Source organism: Heterocephalus glaber, unplaced genomic scaffold (genome assembly GCF_053883595.1).
Source record: "Heterocephalus glaber isolate CG9 unplaced genomic scaffold, H.glaber_assembly_v1.0 deba00000331, whole genome shotgun sequence".
In the NCBI taxonomy this organism is placed as follows: domain Eukaryota; kingdom Metazoa; phylum Chordata; class Mammalia; order Rodentia; family Bathyergidae; genus Heterocephalus; species Heterocephalus glaber.
In genome coordinates this window covers 61,571,349-61,596,921 of record NW_028258142.1, presented here as the reverse complement: position 1 = coordinate 61,596,921, position 25,573 = coordinate 61,571,349, and the positions used below count along the sequence as shown (strand labels likewise).

General features: G+C 40.1%; 1 protein-coding gene across 6 annotated transcripts in view; it reads left to right on the top strand.

Annotated features, from left to right (window-relative positions):
• Positions 1–25,573, top strand: part of Dlgap1 (DLG associated protein 1) — a 779,881-nt gene that overhangs the window by 260,641 nt on the left and 493,667 nt on the right. For all 6 annotated transcript variants that reach the window (XM_004853200.3, XM_087194445.1, XM_004853199.3 and 3 more), the window contains one exon: positions 23,829–23,934. The gene's annotated coding sequence lies outside the window, so the exon portion shown is untranslated. The remainder of the gene's footprint in view (positions 1–23,828; positions 23,935–25,573) is intronic.

The following is a 25,573-nucleotide window of genomic DNA, read 5'->3' as shown; positions in this document are numbered from 1 at the left end:
TATTAACTTGTCAAGAAAATGTGTATGAAAAAGTATTTAACCATAAACAGACATTTAATGAGCATCTAATTCTATTTCTGAGCCACTATGCAAGGCATTATGGGATAAATAAGGTAAATAGGATTTACTTTCTGATTGTAAGAAGATTTTTCCTACTGGAAAGTAAAAACAGCATGCACGAAATATCATAAAACAAACTATGATGTGTTCTAAAACATATCTTAGAATCAAAGTAGACAGATTAAACTATATATTTGTGAAAATAATAAAAGACATTATGCAGAAGGTGTTCTGGAGATACGGTTTTCCAGGACTCTGGGTAGAGAAAAGGAAGACAGAATCAGAATCTGTGGCAGTATAACCTGAATTTCAGGAGTGCGTAGATGTGGACTGGATCTATCGAAGGAGTTGAAACCAGACCTATAGGCAGGTGTGTGTGTGATGTTGTGTTCACAGGTGAGTCACATGCACTGGTCAAGTGTTCCTCATGAGCATGGCCACTCGAGTTCCGGGAACAGTCTGGGTAAGAGAGTTTGCCGCGCACATGTGGGGAGCAGGAGGGACAGGTGAAGTGAGCTGGCAGGTCCGGAAAGGAGCCTGCCTGGGCCATCTGAGGGTGAGGCCCTCAGGGAAACCCAGGGAGCCCACACAGCCAGCCACTGCCACGCTGTGCAGCCCCAAGGGGTGTGTGGAGAACAGAATGGGCTGGCACCTCTGGGGAGCTGCAGCCCACACAGCTCGTGTCTCTGCATCCAGGACCAGCTGTGAGCCTGGTGCTGGTGCTGATCAGCAGGGCCCACAGGCAGGAGGATGAGCTGGGTGCCTGGCACAGGAGAGCATGGGCCAGCTGGACCCACCAGGCTCCTCCCAATATTTCCTTCTCTGGTTCTCTTTTGGGTGTGTGTATGCACACATACACACATGCAGTGCACTCTCCGTTACATGAAGAAGTTTTGCATTACAGTGATTTGTCAGGAAGCCAAGTGAGAAACAAACTCATAAAGGTGATTCCTTTCTGGGAAGTCTACTGATGTTCAAGCAACCTGCTTTATTGGCACCTCATAATTGTGCAGAGCCATGCGATGCAATGTGATAATGCCACACAGGTGTACCATGTGTGCCCCTACATCTTACTAGCACAGTGGATTCTCATGACAACCTCCTAGGTATGAGGGCATCTGCCCTACTCCACCTTCCAGATCTCACTTGGTTCCTCAACAATAGGAGGAGAGCAAACTCTGGAAAAGATCATTCTTGGGCCTAGCCAAGTTGCTATGATAATGACCCAGAGTGAGCCATGTGATGGATGAGTAGTATTGGTGTTCGTAATGTGCGAGCCAAAAATGGAGTGAGGGGAGAGAGGAGGAAAAAAAGACCACTGAGTGTTATAGGAGGATAGAATAAAGAGCTGAATGAGGTAAGGGCAGTGGAAATGGACAGGGATTCTAGATTGGGCAGATGAAGAAGGGTAATGTCAAAAGACAGAACTATGACAAAGTGGGCATTGGCACTGATTTATAATTCTAGAATTGGGCAGCCCCTCATCTCCTAAGACAGAAAGTGTTCTGATGAGCTGAGCAGAGAAAGTTGGTTTTATAGACAGAGAAGGGCTAAAGAAAGCAGAAACCAAGAACAAAACTCAAACTGGTCAGTTCTTATCAAGATGATTAAAACTGACTGGGAGCTGAAGTGTGATGTCTCATTCTCCTGGTCTCTGGGAAGATGGGATGAACAACTGAGTTTGGACTTGGTGATGTGGAACTTTGGCATCACTAACTCCATTTTGGCGTGGCCGATTGGGCATAGGACAGCAAGAGGTCAGCCCAAACGCATGGCTATTGATAAGCTTCACTTAACTCTGAGAAGTAGCATTTAGCTCTGGGGCTTTGAGCATGTGTAAGGTGGATGTGTTAGGCCATAAATGTTTCCTGGTTTGTAATAGCGATAAAACTGGTTTTCGACATGTGGAAGTGCTACATAACTTGTACAGAAGAAAGCAAAATAAACATCTGGAAAGACTGGAACACTAGAAACAGAAATTTGGGGACCCTTCATTTAGAATGGCTGGAAGAGTTCATGTCAGTTTAGAACTTGTAGTGAGAAAGTCAGGTTAGGAAGTCCGAGGTTCTGACCCACATCGGGGACTGGAGAGATTAAACAGCATGTCCAGGGTAGCTCAGGGCAGGTTTCAGCCCTACGCTGATACTGGAACTCTAGGCAGACAGGAGGCCCCATCTCGAAGGAAAGACTGGCATCTGGGCTGGGCTGGCCACTGTTTAAGATGGGGTCACTAGGAGTGCTGTGTTTGGGGACCAATGCACCGGATCAAATATTTTCTTGACTCAAAGAAGCCTGGAGATTGAGTGAATCCTAGGTCTAAAAAAATATCTGGCATTTTCAGCTTGGTGGGTGAGAAAAATAGAGGACAGGTAGAGGGAGGGCAGAAAGTAAAGTGAAAGGTGTACACATTTTAGACACGCTGTTTCTCTGGGGTTGAAGGAAATGAAGATCCCTGGGAGCCAGGTAGGCTTGGATCCAATTGAGTGCAATAACATGAAAAGGAAAAGAGAAGAGAGGAGGGGAGGGGAAGGCAAGGGAAGGGAGGTGGGGGAGAATGGCCATGTATTGCAAGTGCCTTTGTTATAAAATGAGCTCTCAGCAGTGATCACACAGCCTGCGCTTCTACCAGGCCTGCTCACCTCATGTGTTGTCTTTCACCAGACCAAGAAAGTTTTCCTGCCCAAGGCCCAGCCTGGGTCATACATGTGCTTCTTTTCTCCCTTTTGATGAGTTTTGTAGTCTACGATAGGACCAAGATGAAGCATTTCTCCCCTTGTAAGTAGGAAAGTCCAATATTCAAGGCATTCCTGCTTTGAATTTCAGTAAGGAGCGCTCAGGTTGATTCATTTTCAAATGGAAAACAGAAAATGAGCTGATTAATGGATGTCTGAAATGATTGGACCTCATCCAACATTCAGGGCTTAATAAAGCCATACGCTAAGTAATCCTGGGAAAGGAGGGGTCAGGACTACATTGCCTCTACTGGTCACAAAGGACTTCACCCAGTTTTTGACCTCAGAAACAAGTCCAGAAGACTACCTGACTCACCATAATCATCTGGGCTTCTGGAAAAACCAGTATGGCACACCTACAGAAAGCCAGCAAATTCCTGATGGGCCACTCCAGAAACCCGGCCTTCACAGGTCAGGCTAGTGTAATGGGGCGTCCATTTGTTGCTCTTGTCCTACTCTTGGCTCATCCTGCTAAATTTGTTCCACCTTCAACCTCCTTGCACTCCTCAGGATGACGCCTAGACCAAAGCTGGTGCTCATAGAAGCTGTTCTTTCAAGAGTTAGACTCTAGTTTGGATACCTAGAGTGGCCTTTGATATCCAAAAGATCCAGCTCTCCCTACCCCTGAAAATGTCCAATGATCAAAATCCTTTCAGGAAATATTCCCAGTATTTATGCAACCATTCCACTCACATCCCAGCAAAATCTAATTCCACAGATTTTTCTTTTGAATGATATTTTAAAATATTTATTTTAATCAACATAGTTCAATTTGGACCTTAACACTCTTTAAGTGCTAATGAAGTGGATTTGTAACCTCAGTTAATTTCTGTCTCAGATGATCCTACCAAAGAATCATGGAAAACCTTTTATTTTAGCAAAATAAATAATTAGAGAGTAGATTATTCTCTGACATTGCAAGAAACATGCCAGTCTGGGTGAGAACAGTTAGGAAGTTTTAGCTTCAAGGAGCTTGCCCTTGAGTTTTATAGTCCAAGTAGCTTTCAGCCCGTTAGAGCACATTTATAGCTACCAAGGAATACTACCATTTAACACATTCACACTTGCAGTTTCTTTTGTTAAAGAAAATGTCAGATGTGACTTTACCATGGATTATATTTTTTTTCCCCAAGAATATTTCTTCTAATTTTTCTGTGGCAAAGCAGCTGTGGTTGCTATGCCATTGGCTCTGTTGCTATGGGGGATGCCTTGGGTGTTTGCCAGGCTATGATTGGTTATTTCAGCACCTTATGTTCAGCAGTTGACATTTTTCGATGTTGAATCATGCTATTTTATTTTAATTCAAAGGGTAGGCTCAATACTGTTGATCAGCTCTGAAAGAACTGAAGTTAGATATGAAGGAATACCACTATTTCCTTGGGAAACATTGAGTTTAAGGGGGTATGTAAAGGAAACATGTATGTACACCAGAAGCAAGACTAAGGGGGCATATATTTAGAAACATGCTTATGTGCCAGACATATGATTCTTAAGTTATGAAATTTAGAGAAATGGAAGAGGATAAATGTCAGCATTTATGCAGTTATCCTAAGCAGAGAAATTATATCAAATTGGAGGCCACACCCTCTTAACTTTAGTGGCACGATACTGTTGTGACAAAGATAACACAACAACTGCTCCTTGAGGGTCAGTCTTCAGAAATACAGTCCTCTACTTTCTTGCACTTTAAGAGCGATGTGAAGATATCTGTGTCTGGGCTAAAGATTTTCTACCACTGGATCTACTCTCCAATGAGCTGTCTTTGTCTCTGTGGTGTGGTGAGTTCATGGAGTGTTTCTGACAATCACCAAACAAAACTTTGAGAATTTTGCAAAAGAAGACAATAACTCATTATCCTAATGATTGTCTCTAGCCTTGATCTCCTTCACCTCAAGTGCCACCATGATTATCCTCCGGAAAACAAGACCCAGGAGTTTGTGCTCCCTCGGTGCTTGGTCACCAGTCCATTTGAACTTGACACAAGTTGGCAATTTTTCCAAATTACAGAAACAGGCTTGTGAAAGAAATATAAGTAAGTTGGCTTCACACTGGGGAATCAAGATTTTCCTGTTTAGAAAATCACATTAACGACCATATTTTAGACTGATTTTTTTTTCCAGTGGTATTTGCAGTCTTCAATATTAGAGGACACTGAAAGCTAGGTTTAGGAAAGAATGTGACATTTCTGTAATAAAGTTTATTTTAGAAAATACCTGAATCATTTCCTGAATGCATTCATTCTCAACTGCCGAGTGAGTTTTTCATCTCAATAATTTCCCTCCTAAAAATGCTCCCTGTCTTTAGCAATTAAAGAGTAGTCTGTATGCATTTGGGTTCCAGAGAAAACAACCTAACATTAATTTCTAGGAATTATTTATATAGAAGTTTTCAGACTACTGACGTATATATGGGTATTTTGATGCAGATCTTGTATTCTTGAATAAAAGGTGGTTTTCATTCTAAACAGAAGATAACTGAAGAGACTCAAAACCATGTCCAGTTGATGACTGTACACCCTTGGACTCTGCTCATGCCTATTTAACCTCAGGCACAACCAAGACCCAAGGACAGAGCCTACGTGTGCAGGTCTCAGGCTAGGTCTTCCTCTCCCTCTGTCTGTTATTCTCTCCTCCAGAAGCAAAGGAGCAAGCCAGTGTAAAACCTGAATGAACGCTAATATTCTTTTCCCATTGTCTGTAAAATAATTTGATTTATTCTTTTTTGTGCAAAACACTTGGGAGGCCAGTCAGTAATCTTACTCACATTTAAATGAATGCAGTTATGGAGAGTAACCATAGGCAGTGTGGCTTCGTCCCTCTTGCCTGGCTGGATTTGCGTTTCTCCCACACCCTGCTCAGTCCTATCTGCAGGCCCACATCAAACGTGTGGGGTCAGGAACACTCAGGTCCTGTGTCTCCCCTCTGCCGACCACCAGTTTCCCCAGACAGCCTCAGGACACGTCTTCGTTCGTCCCACAGCAGGATGTTCCGGCTGAGACCAGCAGTGGCTGCCGTCTCAGCCTGCTCTTCAGCCTGCTTTCTCCAGGCATTTTGCAAACCGCTGCTGCTGATGGCCCTGATGATGAGGCGCTGACCCTCCCTCCTCACTTGGATGTCCACTCCACTCACGCACATTTACCGTGTCTACACCTCACACCAGAGCTACTCTGACACTGGAAACTTTTCAACCTCAATCTTTTTCATCAAAATAAGTGGAACTCCATTAATCTTCCTTAGGCTAAAGCCTTTTCCAAAAGTCTTTCCATACTTATCTCTGTCATATCCAATAATCAGTTTTTTAAAAATCCATTGGCTCTGCCTTGAAAATAACTGTGGAATCTTCACCATTTCTTCCCACCTACCCTGTGGCCAGCTTCCTCTAATCCATCAGTGCCTGATGCCCATGAATCTCCCCTTCTGCTGCAGAGCAGGGTTCCGTGGTGTGCATGTTTAGCCCTTCACCTCTTTAAGAATCTCAGACCTTTCATTGTTCAGATTTTGGCCCTTAACAGAAGAAGCTGCTATAAACATGCATGTACAAGTTTTCTAGTGTTCAGTTTTCTGGAACACATGTTTGAGGATGCATGTGTTTTGCTTCTGGATCACCATCCAAGATTGCTGAGTCACATGAGGTGCATATTTTGTCTTCTCAGAATCTGTCACACTATTTTCCAGGGTGACTGTGTTATTTTACATTCGCCCTCCAAACGCGGGAGAGGCCCAGTTTCTCTGCATCTTCACCAGCCTTTCATTGTGTCAACCATTATTTATTTTAGCCCTTCGGATAGTTATGGAATGATATTGTGCTCTTGATTTCTATTTCTCTGGCGGCCACGGATAGTAAAGTTGTACCTGTGTACATAAAATGTTTTTCACCTCTGTACTGTCTAGGGGAAATGTCTACTGAAGGCTTTGGTACATTGTTTAATTTCATTCTTTTATTACTATTTTTGAGAGTTTTTTATATTCTGGGTACCACTGTAGGATATAGGGTTTCTACATGTTTCCTCTCGGTCTGTAGCTTTTCTATCCTTTCCAAAGGAATGATCACAGTGCAACAGTTTTAATTTTGATGAAACTGATTTACTAATTTGTTTTTCATAAGTTGTGCTTTTAGTGCCAGGTCTGAAAGCTTTTTGTTTAGTCCTCAATCCTAAAGATTTTTTTCTTTTTACTGAAAGTGTTATAGATGTGTATTTTACATTTAAGTTCATGACCCATTCTGAGTTGAATTTTGTATATGGAGGAGATTTAGTTTGAGGTTCTCTTGTTTGCTTATAAATGTCTAATGGTTCCAGCACTATCAGTTCAAGGACTTTTCCCTACTCCATCAAATACCTTTTAGTCATCGAAAGGAATTGAGTCATGCAGCTTCATTGCTGGGTTTTCTGTGCTGTTCTCTCTGGTTAAGCGCCTTTTCCTCCAACAATGCCACATTGTTATTTACCAGGGCTTTTCTTTAATTTCTTCATAAGGACTTTATGATTTTCAACACATAGATTCTGTACATGCTTCCTTGTTTACCTACGCATTTCATTTTCAGTTGAGTACCTTTAAGTGATGCCATGTTTTAAATTTGTTTTCATGTCTTCATTGTTCATGTAGAAGAATGTGATTGATCTTTCCGTGTTGATTTTGTATCTCACAGGGTTGATGAAATCACTGATGAGTTCCAGGACTTCTTTTCCCATAGATTCCTTGCAATTATCTATAAATAATCATGTTGACTTCAAATAGAGACAATTTTATCTCTTACAATCTGAATGCATCTTACTTATTTTTCTCACTTTAATGCAGTGTCTAAAATATTCAGGGCTGTGTTAAATAAAGATGAAAGCAGTAATCCTTGCCTTATTTCTGATCTCAGAGAAAAACAGTCCATATTTAAGTATGATGTTAACTATGAATTTTCATAGATGTATACTTCCCTCTATTCCTATCTTGCTGAGAGTCATCATAAATATATGCTGAATATTGTCAAATGCCCTTCTGTATATGAACTCATATGATCACGTAATGTTTTTCTTGGGCCTTTTCACACATTGAATGGCACTATTTGAGGGGGTTGCTGGGGTCACTGACGGATTTTATAATAGTAGACCAGCTTTGTACCAATTGAGCATGGCATATAATTCTGATTATAATATCTTGGATACTATGTGCCAGTATTTTGTTGATGATTTTTGCATTTGAATTTGTAAGTGATGAGGATCTTTTACTTTCTGGATTGGGAGTCATAAAGTAAGTTTTTCTTTTCTGTTCTATTTTGTAGACAAGATAAAAGTTGGTGTTAATCCTTTAAATGTTTGGTAGATTTCTCCAGTGAAACCATTTGGGCTAATAGATGTCTCTCTCCAAAGTTTTGATTTAGGAATTCAATTTCTTTGATGTTTGTGGGGTTATTTTGATTATCTCTCACATCCTGCTTGGGTTTTGGCAATTTGTAGATTTTAAAAATTGGCCCATTTCTTCTAAGTTGTCAAATTTTTGAGCATAAATTTTTGTAATGTTCCCCTAATGCCTTTTTAATGGTTGCAGGATTCAGGATGATACCCTTTACTTCATTCCTGAAATTTTTGATTTTCATCTTCTCTTGTTATTACTATCAATCATGCTAGACCTTTAACAATTTTGTTGATTATCCGCCAAAGAACCAGCTGTTGCTTCATTTATTTTCTGTACTGTTTTTCAATCTTCAATTTCACTGGTTTCTTCTCTGATTTTTATTAATTTCTTCCTTGTGGTTGATTTTGGTGTATTTGGCTCATAGTTTTCTACTTTCTTGTGGTGTGAACTTAGATCTTGTGATGTAAGAGCTTTTCTCATGTGGTGCTATGAATCTCTTTCTTGGTTTTAGCTTTAGCTTTATCTGCATCCTATGTACTTTGAGTTTTCATTTTCATTCAATGTATTTTTTAAAATTTTCTTTGATATTTGCTCCTTGACTCATGGATTATTTACATATATAGTTTCATTTCCACATATTTAGAAATTATCTTGTTTTTCATTACTGCCTTTAAGTTTGATTCCATTATAGTCAGAGAACACATTATGTATGATTTCAATATGCTTACTTTTTTGCAGTTTATTTTATGGCTCAGATTCTAGAGGAGATATGGGTACATTTTAAAAAATGTACTCTGAGTTGGGCATGATTTAGTCCTCTAAGAGACTGAGGCAAGAGGATCATAAGTTCAAACCCAGCTTCAGCAACTTAGTGAATTATCAAGACACTATCTCAAAATAGAAAAAGAAAGAAAAAAAAGAAAAGAAGAAAAAAAGAAGAATGCTTGGGATGTAGCTCAGTACAAAGACTCTGGGTTCAACCCCCAGTGTCTCTCAAAAAACAAAAATGTCCTCTGTTGTTGTTGAGTGTAGTATTCTGCATATGTCATTTAGATTCTATTCTTTGGTTGCATTGTGCAGGATTTTTGTATCCTCACTGATTGGTACTTTGTATGAGTTTCTAAAAGAAGGTTGATCTGGTCCTCAACTATGATTCTAAATGTGTTTATTCTTGCAGGTGGATCAATGACTGTTTAATGAGGCTTTATTTGGTGTGGGCACATTTAGATTAAAAGTGTTAGAGCTTCCTAGTGGATCTTTGAGTCATTGAATCACAGTCCTGTTCCTTTCTAGTAATTTTCCTTGACCTGAGGTCTACTTTATCTGATGTTAAGATAGCCACACCTATTTTTTAAATTAATATTTGTGTGTTATATTTTTTCTGTTGAATTTGAAATGAGTTTTTGACAAACACATATATTTGGACATGTTTTATTTATTTTGTCAATGTCTACGTTTTTAGAGGGTATATCCTATTTATAATTAAGATACTGATTGAAATGTTAGCACATAAATTGGTCATTTCATTTATTTTGTTTGTTTTCTCTGGTTCTCTCACTCTGTTTCTCTTTTCCGGCTTTCTATGGGTTATCCTGAGTGCTTTTTGGCAGTCTGTCAATTATTTATAGTGATTTTAATTATGGTAAAATATGCATAACATGGAACTTTCCATTTTAACTGTATAATTCTCTAACATTACATTCACATAATTGTGCAAACATCATCTCTGTCCATCTCAGGAACTTTATATCATCCCAAGCTGAAACTCTCCCTCTCCAAAAAGCTCCCTCTCCCAGATTCTGGTATCCAATATTTTACTTTTTTTCTTTATGAATTTTCCTATCTTAGGAACCTCATCTAAATGAGATCATACAATAGTTGTCTTGTTGAGTGTCTAATTTATTTCACTGAACATAATATCTTCATGGTTCATAAGTGTTGTAACGTGTCAGAATTTCATAAGCCTGGATCACATTTTTTTTGTGTGGTTGGACCGCATTTTGTTTCTTCATTCATGTTCATGGACACTTGGAGTTTTTTCTACCTTTTGGCTATGATGAATTAATGCTGCTTTAAACATTAATATAGATGTATTTTCTTGAGTCTCTGCTTTCAATTCTTTTGGTTCCATATCCAGAGCTGGAATTGCCAGATCATGTGATAATTTTATGTTTAACTTTTTGAAAAGCAGCATTTCTGTGGCAGTGCATTGGTTGCTTCACTTAAATTCCCACCAGCAACGTACAAGTATTTCTATCTCTCCATATCCTTGCCAATATTTGTTATTCTCTACTTGATTTTTTTCTTTTTCTCATAAAAGTCAAGCTAATTGGTCTGATATGGTACCTCATTGTGCTTTTGGTTTGCATTTCCCTAAGGTTTAGTGATTTTGAGCATCTTCTCATGTGTTTATTGGCATATTGTGTATATTCTATGGAGTAATATCTGTTCAAGTCCTTTGCCTATCTTTAATTGATTATTTTTGTGTTGTTGCATCATTAGTGTTATTTCTGTACTTTGAATATTAATCCCTTTTCATCTGTATGATTTGAAAATATTTTATCTGTAGTGGTTTTTGGCTCATACACACACCTCTGTAGAGTTTTCATAGTGGTTCTCTGAATATTATAGTGCACATATGTGACTTACCACAGTTCACTGGTGGCAACATTTTATTTTACACCTTAGGTAAAGTATGGAAACCTCAGTTCCATGTAGTTCCCTTCACCTTCCCCACTTTTAGATACCATTGTCTTGAGTATCAGATTGCATTTTACTGTTTGTTTCAATCATTATGATTTATGAAACTGATAAAAGGTAATAGATACCCATATTTCTGTTCTTTCTCCTATTCCTTTTTCCTTATTTTCCAAGATTCTTTATTCATTTATTTTTGTCCTCTTGTTTTTTTAACTTTCTATGTATTATTTTATTTTATGTTTGAAAAGCTTCCTTTAGCCTATCTTTAAGGGTAGCTTTGTAAGACACAAATTCTTTTAATTTTTCTTTGTACGAGTGTCTTTATTTCCTCTTCCCAAAGTGTAGTTTTGCAGAGTATAGAATTCGTCACTGAAAGTTCCTATCTTCCATCACTTGGCAAACATGTTCCACTTCTTTCTGGCCTCCCTGGTTCCATATGAAAAGTCTGTCATTACTAGCTGATGTCTCTACAGAAGAGTGACTGTTTTTTCCAGCTGCTTCCAAGTCATTTTTTTCCTTTCATTTTCAGAAGTTCAATTTATAATCTGCCTTAATATATGCTCATGGGGTATACCATGTTTGGAGTTTTCTTAACATCTTGAATTTGAGGCTGTGTGCATGTCAACAATCTGGGAAGTGTCCACCTACTATTTCCTTGAACATGCTTTCAGCTTTACCCTGTCGCCACTCCTGCCAAGAGTCTGATGATAGGAAAGTTGGAGCTTTTGTGATTGTCCTCCAGCTCCTTGAAGCCCCTGCCCGTTATGTTCTACTGTGCAGATGGGGTGAATGTAGCTGAGCAATCCTTGTAGTCACTGATTTATCAACTCCATTCTTCTTTTGAGTCCATCCACCAAAGTTTTTTTTTCAATTTCTGTGATTGTATTTTCAGTTCTATAATTTTCTTTTGACTTTTTATAACTTCTACTTTTTTGTTGACACTCTCTGTTGTTTCATTTGTTCATTTGTTCCAAGGGAATGTGTAATTGATTACTGTTTACAGCATCCGTCAGGGTTCCTCTGCCATCTGATGCTTCTCAGTTGTCCCTTCTCATTTGAGTTGTGATTTTCTTAATTTCTACACAGCAGGGCTTGTTTTCTTTTGTTTAGGATTGTATTCTGGGTCTTTAAGATCCCTAAACTGAAAAAATAAAATGAGATAAAACACAATGCAGCTTGTTTGGGCATGAGTCACCCTGTTCGAGCTAAGCCAGGCCCCACTTCTGTGCACCATAGTCCCAAGGGCAGCATTCAAGGGCAACACACAGGTCTTGGTGGTTCCCAACACCTTCCTACTGCTGTCCTGGTCTGCAGAGCCCCTCTGGTGATGACTGTGAGTGAGCTGAATGGGTTTTAGCCTTAGCTCTGCAGGGACAAGGAGTCTCCTTGAGCTAGGCCACTTCATGTCAGGAATTAGAGTTTCCATGGAAGGAAATTCAAGTAACAATAGCTGAAAAAAATTAAAAAATAGGAAAGAGGGATACAGAACAAAACACAGCAAAGTACAAAAGACAAAATGAATCTCCTTCCCAGCACGTTTTAGGGATGGCCCTGTAAACTTTCCAGTCGTGATGGAAGAAAAAGAAATAAAACGAGGCTCCATGTACTCACTGTTGCTTGTCCTGCTCAATGTTGCTGCTTCTGGAGTAGACCGCAGTGGCTGATTACCCTGTTAGCTGGCGTCCTTGCCCATGGTTTGAGCAGACAATGTATCATGATGGCACTGATGATGGGGACTATGGGGCATTTTACTTCTACCAATTGTGGACCCAGAGGGAACTAGAAATGTTAGAACAAACTTCATTCTTTGGGCACTCTACAGTTTGCTGAACCTGCTCCCTGCAGCAATGTTTTACCCACTGGGTCTTCTAAAAGCATCATGCAGAATAGTAGTGACCACTAGTAAGACAAGCAATTCAGCTGCAGCCCTCACCTTCAAGATTTTCTCATCCACAGTTGCCATGTCTAAATGTGAAGACTTGTATATTTTCCCTTCAACAGCAATAAATAAGGAATTCATTGTAGATGAAAATACACCTCTGACAAGTGGGTATATGGATATTAGAAGATGGGTATTCAGCACTCAGGCAAGCTATGAGCAAAGATGAATGGTTATGAGTTTGTATCAAAATTTATTACAAATTTCTTGTAAAAGGACACTCAGTACTTTGGCTTCAGCTGTCTTTCTACTGCTGGGGATTAGGCGGAAGTCTTAAGTGTTGGAGTTCAGTGATATTCTTTAGGGATGTGGTATCAGCCACACCTTGTACTTAGCAAGTGGGAGACTCAGACTGAAGCATTCATTTAACATTTTGGAAAACGACAAATACACTTTGTGCTTAGCTTAAAACATAATTCTATTACATTTTTAAAAACAGGTGATTGCGGATAATGGTGTATATTGACATTGCAAAATTTTGTAATTAAAGAAGAAGCTCAGTAGAGCACTTCAAACAGTACTGTTTTCTGTTTTCCATTATTACATGCCTTTAGGGTGGCTGTTTATATTCAGACTAATAGCAAATGTAGCCAATTTTTGTGACCAAGTACTCAATTTTATCACTCCATTTTAATAATTATTGGGAGGAGGATGAGGCTAGATATCAATTTAGAAGCAAATTTACATTTTATTATTTCTCCATCGCTGGACATGTTGATCTAAAATAAGGTGTGCAGCATTTTAAAAGACTTTAAATAGATCAATTTCAGAAAATTTAACTGAGGTTTGGGTTTTCCTATTATTTACTTGATTATAGTCATAATTGACTCAACCCAGAAGATCTAGAGAATGATTTTTAACTGTCACAGAGTGGAGATGATGCTAAAATCTTATTGAGTTGCCTAAAGAAATTTAATTTCAGGAAGAAGCACTGCCCTCTAATCTATGTGTCTTATCTTTTATCTTTAAGTTTCTTGAAAGCAGGGACCTTGTCTTCTCCATCATTCTGTTGGTACCACGAAAACCCCTCCACCCCTCTTTACTGATCCCTGCAATTCTTCGGTGTAATGACTGAGCTTTATTCTATGTTCAGAACTGAAGATATATTGGTCATGGTCCTCCAGAGAGAGAACCAACAGGACACAGAGAGAGAAGAGAGGGGCCTTGTAGGGGAATTGGCTATACAGAGGGCAACTGGAGACCCCAGGATGCTGGAAATGTAACACAGTCCAAGCCCAAGAGCTCAGAACCAGGGCAGCTGACAGCGAGACTTAGCTGCACAGGAAGCCCGAAAACAACCCAGTGGCTGCAGGTCACTCCAGGAGCCCAGAGCTAGGAGAGTCCAGGCTCTCACAGGAATATGTTTTTTAAAACATTGTAAAAAATAACCATAAAGTTTGTGGGATAAACAGCCCACGTTTAATATCAGTAAATCTCAGTGATTGTCCCAGATATGGAATGAGTTTTTTCCTATATCTGTGCATGAATTTGCTACATGTATTGCCGCGTGACCTCTGGGTGCCATTTTTATTGATGAAGTGAAGAAATTACATTGAGAAATGATAAAGTCCAGCCCTCATTTTAAAACCTCCATTCACTGACTCATTGATGCTGAGCAGCGTGGATCTGCAAAGTGGCTGGCAGGAGACAGAGATACAGTTTGTGGCCCTAGGACCGCACTGCCAACTGGCAGGCACAGGCTTGAGGCTAGGACTTTGGTCTCTGACAACTGAAGATTTGGCTGTAACAATTGAACTAGTCACAAACTCAATTCAGAAAATAACAAGGCTCTTCTATAGTCTGGCATGCATAATTGATTTTTAAGAATAAAGAAAACTAAATCTGATACAGAAGAATGAAACATTCCATAATGATAAAAAGAAATAGATTAAATCTTGGCTCGGAAATCTATGAGAATTTGGCCAAGTAACTTAATCTCTTTGTGCCTCAATTTTGGCATCTGTCAAGTGGGACGATGAGAATGATATCTGAAGGAAGTAATTCATTGAAAGCTGTATAGTTGGGCTCCTATAGAGGAATTAGCTGAATGTGGGGCAGTGAATTCATGAGAGAAAATCTGTACATTGGGCTTTGAGCTGACACTGAAATTGAGCACACACTGCCTGCAAATTGAGCTCAAACTCTGGCACCTTCCCTTAGCTGCTGTGACAGCTTTGTTGGATTCTTAACATCTCTGCATCTTCTCTAAAATGGCAGTGATAATTGCACCTACATCATAAGGTGATGGCAATTTTTAAATGAAACAATCCGTGCACCATGCTTAGAACAATGCCTGCCATATAAGTAAGCTTTTAATAAATATAGCTGTCCTTGTTATTTATGTTACACGCAGGCAGAGAATGAGAAGTTGAAAGAGACGTAGAGAGCATTCGGGCCAGTGCCGGAAGAGCCGATTCTGGGATTCATCAGAAGGGCCGATTTTAATGGTCTGAGTTGTCTTTAAAATTTTTGTTTTAGAAAACTATAAGTAATCACACTAAATTCTTTGAGAGGTTAGGAAAGAAATGCCTCTTACATGCCAGACAGGTAATGAATTCCCACCTAAGTCACTGAAAATACATACTAGAATTAGAATCTCCGATTTATCTGCATACTTAGGAGATGAACGTTCCTTTTAAGTAAGAAATCTGCCCCGTGGAAAATAACTTTTGATCTGCACATGGATTAGCGGATGTTGCTAAAGACTGCTGTATAAGCTGCTGATAAATTATTGATCATGTTGTGATAACCATTGTGAAATCACAGTGTGTCATTCGACACTTCCTGGAAGTGTCTAGAGCCACCGAGTGGGCATGTGGGTCAGAACCTTAGCATTTCATCTCAGAATCCTTCAGCCAAGTTCCCAAAGATCCTGAGCTGCCACAGACAAACTGAAGAGGGCAGAACGGAAGGACACAGGTCCAAAAAAAACAAGAAAGAGAGACAGCAGCGAAATGCAGCCACCTTTCCATCTGGCACTACACACTTTTTAAAATGCATTTTATTCAGTCAGCTTTAAGGAGATAGGGGAAAAGCCTATATATTGTATAGACTGAGAAGTGCTTTTCAGTTGGCTGGAAAAGTGTGTTTATGTTTGAGCTCACATTATTTCATTAAAAAAGCAAAAGGTAGGATTGTTCAGAAATAGGCATCCACCAGTTCTTTCAAGGGCCATCTTAACAGAGACGTAGAAAGTTTTCTTCCTTAAAAATACCATTTCTTATACATCAAGGTTATTTAGGCTAAACCAAGGCTTCATATAAAAAGCTGCACATACTTAGTGTGTACGCTCTGATGAGCTTGGTTTATGCTTTCTTAAAAATACTGTACCAGTATCGAGAGTGTCAGGTATCACTGCCATTCACACTTGAGAGTAAATTTCTTTATCACTGAGTTTTCTCTCTTCTCCAAATGAATACTTGACCTTCAGGATAGTGGAATTTCAAATGGAAGGTTAAAATTTAAATTAGAAATTAAATTAAATTCAAAACCAGAGAGACATTCAGGGGTTTTGGCTTGAATTAGGAACTTGGGTCAGCTGGCCAAAATGTCACTTGGGAGAATAGAGAAACAACACTGAGCAGAACAGGTATGAAATTAATTTAGTTTGCACTTAGCAGAATTTCCAGAAGTCGGCAATGCCTTCCCAAATCCTATATCTAACCCAGGGGTTGTAAGTTATAATGCTTGGAGCACCTGCTGGACTCTGTCCCCATTCCTTAGAGCAGGGTGAGTGTTAATGGCTGCACAATTTGCGGGGCCCTAAGGCAAAACGAAATCACAGGCCCTCTGTTCAGACAGCAGGAACGAGGGGTCCTTCAAGGTACTTCGGTCTAAAACTGTTTTCTTTCTTCCGCCATCCCTCTCCTGACATATCATAGTGGTTTCTATTTCTATTGCTATTTAAAGTTGTTCTGAGCAAAAAAGAAAACTGAAAGCATAAATTCTTAGCATGAATTTTACAATTTGCTTTGATTTTGCACAATGCAAATATAAGAATACTTGCATGTGAAAACACAAAGACGATGCAGTTTGCACCTCCCAGCTTGTGTGTGGCATTCCTAGCAGAGCAGAGAAGATGCATCACAGAACTGAGCTGTTTTTATGTCACCTCTGAACACATCTGTGTCCCACCAGGGGCACCCTCCTTTTGACTTACTGATGAAAATCGAAGAACTTCAAGAAAAAGAAGTATGGATGGCTCTTTCTTCCTTTTTTGCTTGCGTTGTTCTTTTCTCTGTCTTCATCAAGCTCGGTGTTTGCTAACACAGGGAAAGAATACAAGGAACAAAGGTCTGCACTCCTTAGAACACCACTGCCCTCTCGCTGGGGCTGGGGTCGGTGCCCGTTCAGGGACAGCGTGCTTGTTGGGGTTGGCAGCTCCCACGTGGTCTAGACAGAACACACGTACTCTTGTCTACACTGCATCTTACCAGACTCCTGCAAATTGTTTATCCACCAGGATTCACCATCACAGATGGGAGCCCCATCTGTGTCCCCAAGGCCTTAGGAAAGAGCAGCGGACAGGACATTCACAGTGGACAGACACGCCCTGCTCCCAGATGCCTCCTGTCCCATTGGACTTCACCCTAAAACACTGGACTGCATTAAACCAAGCACAAGGCCCTCCAGCACCCCCACTGCACAGCTGCGCAGGTCACACGCCCAGGAACCAGCCTGGCCTCAAGGTTTCTTACACAGACCGGGAATCAGTTGGCAAAGTGGTCTGCACAGACCCAAAAGCTCGCTGCTTCTCCCTTCTTTCATTATGTGCTCTAACACTGTCTCCGACGTGTGGGGAGTCACAGGATGCATGCAGTCCTCGCTCTGGAGTTCATTTTACTCCCAGGGCTACAGGGCTCAGGGGACCAGCAGGCAGATACATGACTTAATATTGGCTTCAAGCAAGCACAAAGTTTTGTGGACTCTTGTGTAAAATCAAAGTCGAATTTTAAGATAAAACATGAGATCTTCAAGACATGGTGGTGCTTTTTAAGTAAAAGAAGTATTTGGCTGAAAAACTGGAAGAGAAACTACTTGCATGGAAGGACAATGACCCTAAGCAGGAGTGGCCCTGGGGTCCAGTCCTCACTGGGCCATTGGCTGACCGTGACCTCAGACAGGCCATTTCTCCTCTGTAGTCCCCACGAATCTCAACTGTAAAACAGGGTTTGAACATAGATGAGTTCTACCTTAAGACTTGTTCGACTGAAGAGGCACTGATCCATCCAAAACCTGTTTAAAGGAATGATGGAACCCTCAGACACCTCCTAGGCATTCCCAGTGTCCTCTGAGGCATGCATCCTTTGGCCCCCAGGTTGAGGGCTCACTTTCCCCACTGCCTGCATCTTCTTCATCCCAAAGGACTATGGGTTATTCCTGAATGGTGCAGGCATAAGTCTCAGAAGATAAAACCAAAAACTGAGACATACAGGCAAAAGAAAAAAAAAATTCAGGGATATTTAAAAGCAGTCGAGTGACATTTTAGATTCTTGGATTCTTTCTGTTCTTTTTTTCAATTAAACCTTTTAGCTTTTGTCTAAACCAAACTTTACCTCACTACCTGAAAGTTCTATATTTTGACATATTGAGTACTATTAAGATTTTTGTCAGGGCATTATTTTCCCTATATTTTAAAAAAGAACTGCCGAAATGTAAAAGTATGGCTTTTATAATGTCTTGCAGAAAAAATTGATTTTTTTCACAAAAAGATAGACTCAATCTTATAATGCAGTCAATAGGAAAATAAATATTTTAAAGTAAGTGCAGAAACAGAAAATTGAACTATGTTGAGTTCTTGTTATGCACCCAGGACTATGCTTTGCATATATTGTTTTGTGTATCCCTTTAAAAACAATCTATGGTAGATAAAAATAATACTACCAGTTGCCTGTGATATACCAAAAAGTTTTTTAATGCAAACCGAGCCAGGCCTCCCTCATGTGCCAGTGGCGTGTCCAGCCATGGACATGACAAGTCCTCTCAGCATGGACATCCCAGAATCAATATGGCCAGGCCACATTCAGCATCTCACCCTTCCAACCAGGCCATCAGGACTCCCCGTTGGCTCTTGGTCCACAATAAATCCAGCATGGATCTGGCCACTGCCCACTGAGGCTAAGCCGCCATTGCCTCTCCAGATAACTGCTCAGCTTCCCACTGGTCTCGGATGTGACTTCCTGTGGCATCACAGGGGTGGCAGGAAGCTGGACCACCTTCCCATGAGAACTAACAAGGGTCCTGGGGGAGCTACATTAAAGACCTCTGAGATTACTGAACTGCACGGGGTTCCACCTCTTAGAGGTCCCACCACCTCTTAACATGCAAGGGAGACTAAGTTTCCAATCTGTGATCCCTTGGCGGAAACACCCAATCCATATCCAGGCCCATGGTAGGACCCCTAGACCCACACACGCCCCCAAAGTACACTTCCGATTCCCTTACCTTGGTCTGTTTTTCCACATTCTATAACTCGTTTCACATTCTAAATAATTCTATAATTCACTGCTTCGCGTGTTTATTGTTTGGCTGATGTCTTCGCAGCCCCTAAATAGTGCTAGGCATATTACAGATCCTGTGTAAATCTTTGTGAGGTCGTGAGGTGAATGAATAATGAGTAAGTAAGCAGACAAGTGTTCTCACTTGTCCGTCCTATTAACTTGACTAAGCTTAGTGGAGGGGTATTTAACCCAGACATTGAAACTCAAGGGGATTTAATGGTGGGCTCACACCATCAGAAGCAGGAGAGGCGGCCATGGCGGGGCTGCCAGAAGATCCAGTGAGGGCTTAGTCCAAGAAGCTGGATGCAGAAGGAGAGGGATCAGGATGCAGCCCCAGTCCGGGACTGAAGACCAGGAAGCCCCCGGAGAGCCCTGGTGTGAGTGGCACTGAAGGCTGAAGAAGCTGCAGCAAAAGATGCACCCACTCAAGCTGAATGGAACTTTCCAAATGCTCCAACTTCCTCCTTCTTTCCCTTTTGTTCCACCCGGGCTGCAAGCCTATTGGATGGCGCCACCCAGCGGCCTGGACTACAAGTCGGTCATCTCCGGAAAAACCCCCAGACGCCCCGGAGCTGTGCTTCAGTAGTCTGCTAGGCATTTCCTGATCCAGGGAAGTCCACAGGTCGTGATTAAAAGTCACGACTACTTCAACAAGTCAGGTAGAATCTGAACTGAGACGAAAACGGGCTTCTGTGATCTGCACCTTTTCTACTTTGTCACGCTCCAAAACATGTACTTTATGGGAATGTGAGAATTCTAAAACTTGCGATGCATTTATAGTTTGTATTCTGTCTCTGCTTTCAGTCAGGCGATTTCCAGTGAACTTCTTATAATACGGTAGCCAGAGTAAGTGTGGAGCAGCTCGCCTAAAATGAATGATGCAGGGTATACCAGCTTGGACTCTAATGAGGGAAACGACCAGATTGAGTTAGTTTAAGCCAAAAACATTAATTTTAAAAATTTAAAGATTTTTTATTAGTACGTGTTTATGGTACCTAACGAATACATTCACTGTGGGCAGCTGGTACATGTGCATACACATCTTAACTCTTTCTATGTCCCCTTCCCATTCCCCCACTCCCCAATCTCAAAATCTCTTGATTCCATTCCCACTTGCTAAAACCCATCTCCCTGTTTCCGATTGTCTTTTATTTTGCTCTTTAATTTATTTATACTTCTCATAGAATAAAAACCGTATGATATCCAAGCTAGTGTGGCTGATTTATTAAGGACAGATGATCTCACAGAAGCCCAAGGGAAAAACAAAGAAGAGGGGACAGGAGGCAAAGGAGTACGGGAGTCTCCGCCCTAAATTGCGGGCCCTGCATGGGTGAAATAGCATTCCTGGTGCAATCTGGAAGACCAGGATTGAGGACTTACTGTGCTGACAGCTGAGACAGATGATGGGAAAAGGGGGTGCTGTATAGACCCCCCAAAAGTGGCTGACTCCAAGAAGACGGAGGCCGGGGAACCGACTCTGGAGTCGCAGCTCCTGTATCTGTCCTCTCATCCCGCAAACTCAAATCGGTTCCAAGAGAACCTACCTGACACCTCTGACACACGTAATTATGGTTCAGTCATTCTTCTGCTGTTCCTTCTTAGATAGAGGCCCTAATACTTGGTAACAGGAAAAAGCAAGAAGAAAACAAATAAAAGGAGGAATCTTGGGGTAAGGAAAATGAAAAAAATACCATGTGGCTTTTCTTGGTACATGTTTGTAGAACGCAGTGTTTACATTCCTTGTAGGAAATTGTTCCATGTATACAACACAACTTAATTCCTTTTTTTTTCATCCTGTTTCCCTTCCTTCCCTCTCCTCCCAATCTCTTGGTCCCTTTCTCCTTTGAAAAAGATCGATTTCTCTACTTTCTATTCTCTATCTTTTAGTTTGCAATTTATTTATACTTTGAGGTCTCTTTTAAGACAAAGCATGCAATATTTAAGCTTTTGTGTCTGATTTATTTCACTTAACATGATGGTCTTAAGGTGCATCCATTTCCTACAAATGACTCAAGTTTATCTTCATGGGAGAGTAGTACTCCATAATGTATAAATACCACATTTTCTTTATCCATTCATTTGTAGATTTACATATTGGCCACTTTCAAGATTTAGCTATTATGAATCATGCTGCTGTAAAACATGGGAATTAGAGAAATGCAAATTCAAACAAGATTTCAATCAAGTAAGATTTTATCTCACTCCAGAAAGAATGGGCATCATTAAAAAATCAGTAATAGCAACTGCTGGTGAGGCTGCAGAGGGAAAGGAGACCTTCTACACTGTGGGAAGGAATGTAAACTAGTACAACCACTATGGAAATCAGTATGGAGATGCCTCAAAAAGCTAAAATGAGAAATTCCATTTGACCCAGCTATTCCCCTTCTGGAGCTCTTCCCAAAAGAGTTGAAGACTTTATATCACAGTGACCCATGCACACCATGTTTATAGGAACTCTGCTCTCTGATCTCAACACTGTCACCCAGCGGCAAATGACTTGATGAAGTCATTTCTCTGGTCTCAAGTTCCTCAACTGTCTAATGAGGGGATCGAACAAGAATTAATGGGCTTCCATCCTGCTTGATCAAGAGAATTATCTGGGAGCTCTTTCAAAATACAGGTTCTCCTAATTTACCCGTGAATACTCTGATTTGTAAGATCTTGCATAGCCGGGCTCAGTGGGTCAGGCCTGGAGTCCCAGGTACTCAGGAGGCTAAGGGAGAAGAGGGCTTGAGCCCAGGAGTTCCCAACCTGTCTTGAAAAATACATGATCAAAATATGTTGTGTGCCTGCATGAAATACCACAGTTAAGCCCAATATTTTGTAAAATTAATATGTATTAATATACATTAAAAATTTTGCAAAATCTTCCTGTTTTGTTTCTTCAGAAAATTAAGAACACTGGTATAAAATAATTTCTCAGTGACTATTTATGCATGAATAAGTAATCAGTTCCCTGTATTTGAAAAATTAACAATGGCTCATCTCTTGAGTAGCTTAGTCCTCATATATACTGTGTGGGGAAGATATTCCTTTCAGGCTTTGTCTCATTTACTTGAATTTTGAGAATATTTAAGGGAACAGTCATATAAACCTAAGCTCATAATCTTTAAATTATAACTGAAGGCTTTTGATAATGGAGAAGCTTATTTTATCTTCTTAGAACGGCTAAGTGAGATATAAGGAAACATATACTATTCCAGGCTTGCTCTGACAAGTGCTATGCAGATATGCAGTGCTGCTGGATTACTGTTTTCCTTGCATCTCACCACCCGTGGTCTTTAATACCCATCAGCTTTGCCAGGCTGAAAATAGTGCTTTAACAAGTCCTGCAGGGGGCTTTGCTGGCCTTGAACTTTTTGAATATCTAGTGTTCTTTTGAGAAATGAAAGATCTGAGTTTCTAAAGCACTGGCCTCTCGATCAGAGGACCTGGAGTGTGATTCTGCCTCTGTGTCTAGCAGCTATGTTAAATCAATGAAGCAGCATCATCCCTTCTGGGCTCAAACTCCTCTGACTACATATGTGCTTATTACTTTAATTTGCTATTTCTCTTATTCTCTTCTGAAAGTATAGTTTATATGCTGCCAAGGTCCACAAAATTCTATTGCTTAAAAAGAAATACTGAGAGGCTGAGGCAGGAGGATTACAAGTTTGAGTCTTAGTGAGACCCTGTGTCATAAGAAAAACAAAAATTGGGGCCAGGGATTTAGCTCAGTGGCAATGGGCCAGCCTCGCAAGTGCAAGGTCCTGAGTTTGATCCCGGTACCACAGAAAAAAAGGAAAGAAAGAAAGAAAAACAAAAATTAAAAAGGGCTGAGGATGTAACTCAGTGTAAAGGCCTTGGATTCCACTAGGGGAAAAAAATCACCAGATCATTTGTGTATGTAACACAAGTTCTTTATTTTGTGATCTTTCAAAAAGAAAAATCATCCCTCAGCATACAGCATATGATGTGTTCTGAAATACTTACCTCTCCCACAAATGTGGGTCCAGTTATTGGTTTTGTTTTGACTCTTCCCAAAGAAAGCGTCATTAATAGTTAGGAATGAATGTTTGGCTTAGATATCAGCAAGTGTATAGTAGCACAGTCAGGAATGTGGTTCCATGATTGGATTCTCCTGTGATGTCAAGAGAACCACCTTGGGAAGAATAATAGTTGCCTAGTTGCATACAGATAAAACAAATAATCCACATGAAACAATAAAATGTTGTGTGTATACTATATCTTACAAAATCAGTTCATTAATGGCTCCATTTTATTGCCTTTTGAAGAGAACGTAAGTGATAGTGGTAGAAAAAAAATTCATAGAATAACAAACCTATTTATTATTCTGACATAATTGCTTTGTTTCTGTGGTTGATTTTATTTTCTGAGAGGCACAAAAATGTAAAGTGTGATGTCATACAGAAACACTGCCACGTGAATTTCCCATGAAGCTCTCATCTCACAGCAGATTTAATGGCTGCCAATGGGATTCTTAGAGAGCATTCTTGAGTGTCTTTGTTTCAAGTCAGTTATTACATCTAATTGTTTCATGGTTTTCTTTCAGAACGGTTGAACATCACATACCAAGAGTGACATCCAATTAAAAAAAAAAAAGCCTGCAGTCTGGGTCTGTCTTGGAAGCAAGAAAAATGAAAAACTGCTAATCAAAGGTAAAACTGACTTTTTCCCCTTACACAATACATTTCTACAGTTGCATGTTCAGCCATCTTTGTGAAACAATCTTTAATAATGTGGTCTGTTTGAACAAAAATATTTCTGACTTGTACCTCCAAGCTGCTGAGCTTAAAGTCTGTGTGTTTTATTTTTAACTCTTCAGCTACTTGTACAGAATCGGGACCAGTGTAGTTTAATGTTTAATCTTCATTGTTGTTGCCAATGTAGAATAATATATCAGGCCAATGCCATTTTCTTGAATCTGTGGACCAAAATATTGTACATTAGGCTAAGTGTGGAATTATGAAGTAGATGGCATAGAATCATTGTTTCTTACATGTTGTAAAGATTTGCATGTATCAGCACACCACACTCAACATGAGTTCAGTTGCTACAGAACCATTGGAAACACTTCTGCCCATGCTATGATCACCATTCCTTTCATTTCATTCTGTGGGATTTCTTTGGGGGAAGATTCTTAATAATGTATAAATCAGATGTGGTACATAAGTGATCTCAGATCAGAAGGAAATTAACATGGCTGAACACATTAATAAATTATTGTCTTTGTTTGGGTTTTTTGCCCAACAAAATGAATGACTTGGATATAGAAATGTATGGCAAAGATGATCCCAAGGATCAAGAGTTGTAAGCAAGAAAAATGAATTGAGAGAGAAGCACAGATCAAAATACGGATGGATCAACAAGTCCCCCACTATAGACAGTAAAACCTTGATTCCTCAAAGACTTCCTGAGAGAGGGGCATGGATACCTTCTGGGATTTCTGCCTGAAGTAAGAGGTTTATCCACTAGCTCTTTCGCTTTGGTTGTGGATTGCCACCAGGGTCATGGGCACCCCCCACACACAGTTCTCAGCTGTCCTTGCACTGCATTCGACAGAAAGACACTCAGTTGCCCCTGGATGTGGGTGCTGTAGAGGCAAGGAGAAGCCAGGTGGGCACAGAAATGATGCCCTGCAGCTGTGGCTGAACTCCCAAGTCAGCCCAAGAGCCACGATGGTGTGTCCTTTTGCTTTATGTAACATTTTCTTCCTCAGTGAAATATCTCTGAAAAAATTATTTTGTGTTTTAAAGTTATATCCCAGCACCCTGGAGCTAGCATGACTGGTTTCAAAACTCTTTCATCCATAAATTTTCCATGTTCAGAATGAAACCTACATCTTGCTCCACAAGTGTAGGTAAGAAATCATATAAATAAGATTCAGACTTTGATGAACATTTTGCATTAGTTAGCAGTGATATAATAACATTTGGATATATCTGTATTTATTAATCTTTGTATATTTCTTCATATACAAGAAAATGTCTGTGGATACACATACAAAAAATTATTATTGTATCATGTAATTATTGTATCTCCTATTAAAAACAACTCCATAAGCGGAGGCATTATTAGTGTGAAAAGCATTTCTGAAATTATGCATAGAAGGGCATAGTGTTAGATGGATTGGTCCAATGGCAAAATAGACGTAGCATCTTAATGTGAATCAAGATTTATTTTTTTTCTTTTTTTAAACATGAAAACATTAAACAGATTAAAATAAAGTTGAGCAAAAGTAGTAGTGGGGTTGTGACCAGGGTTACATATTCAGAGGAAGAATATAATCCATGAACT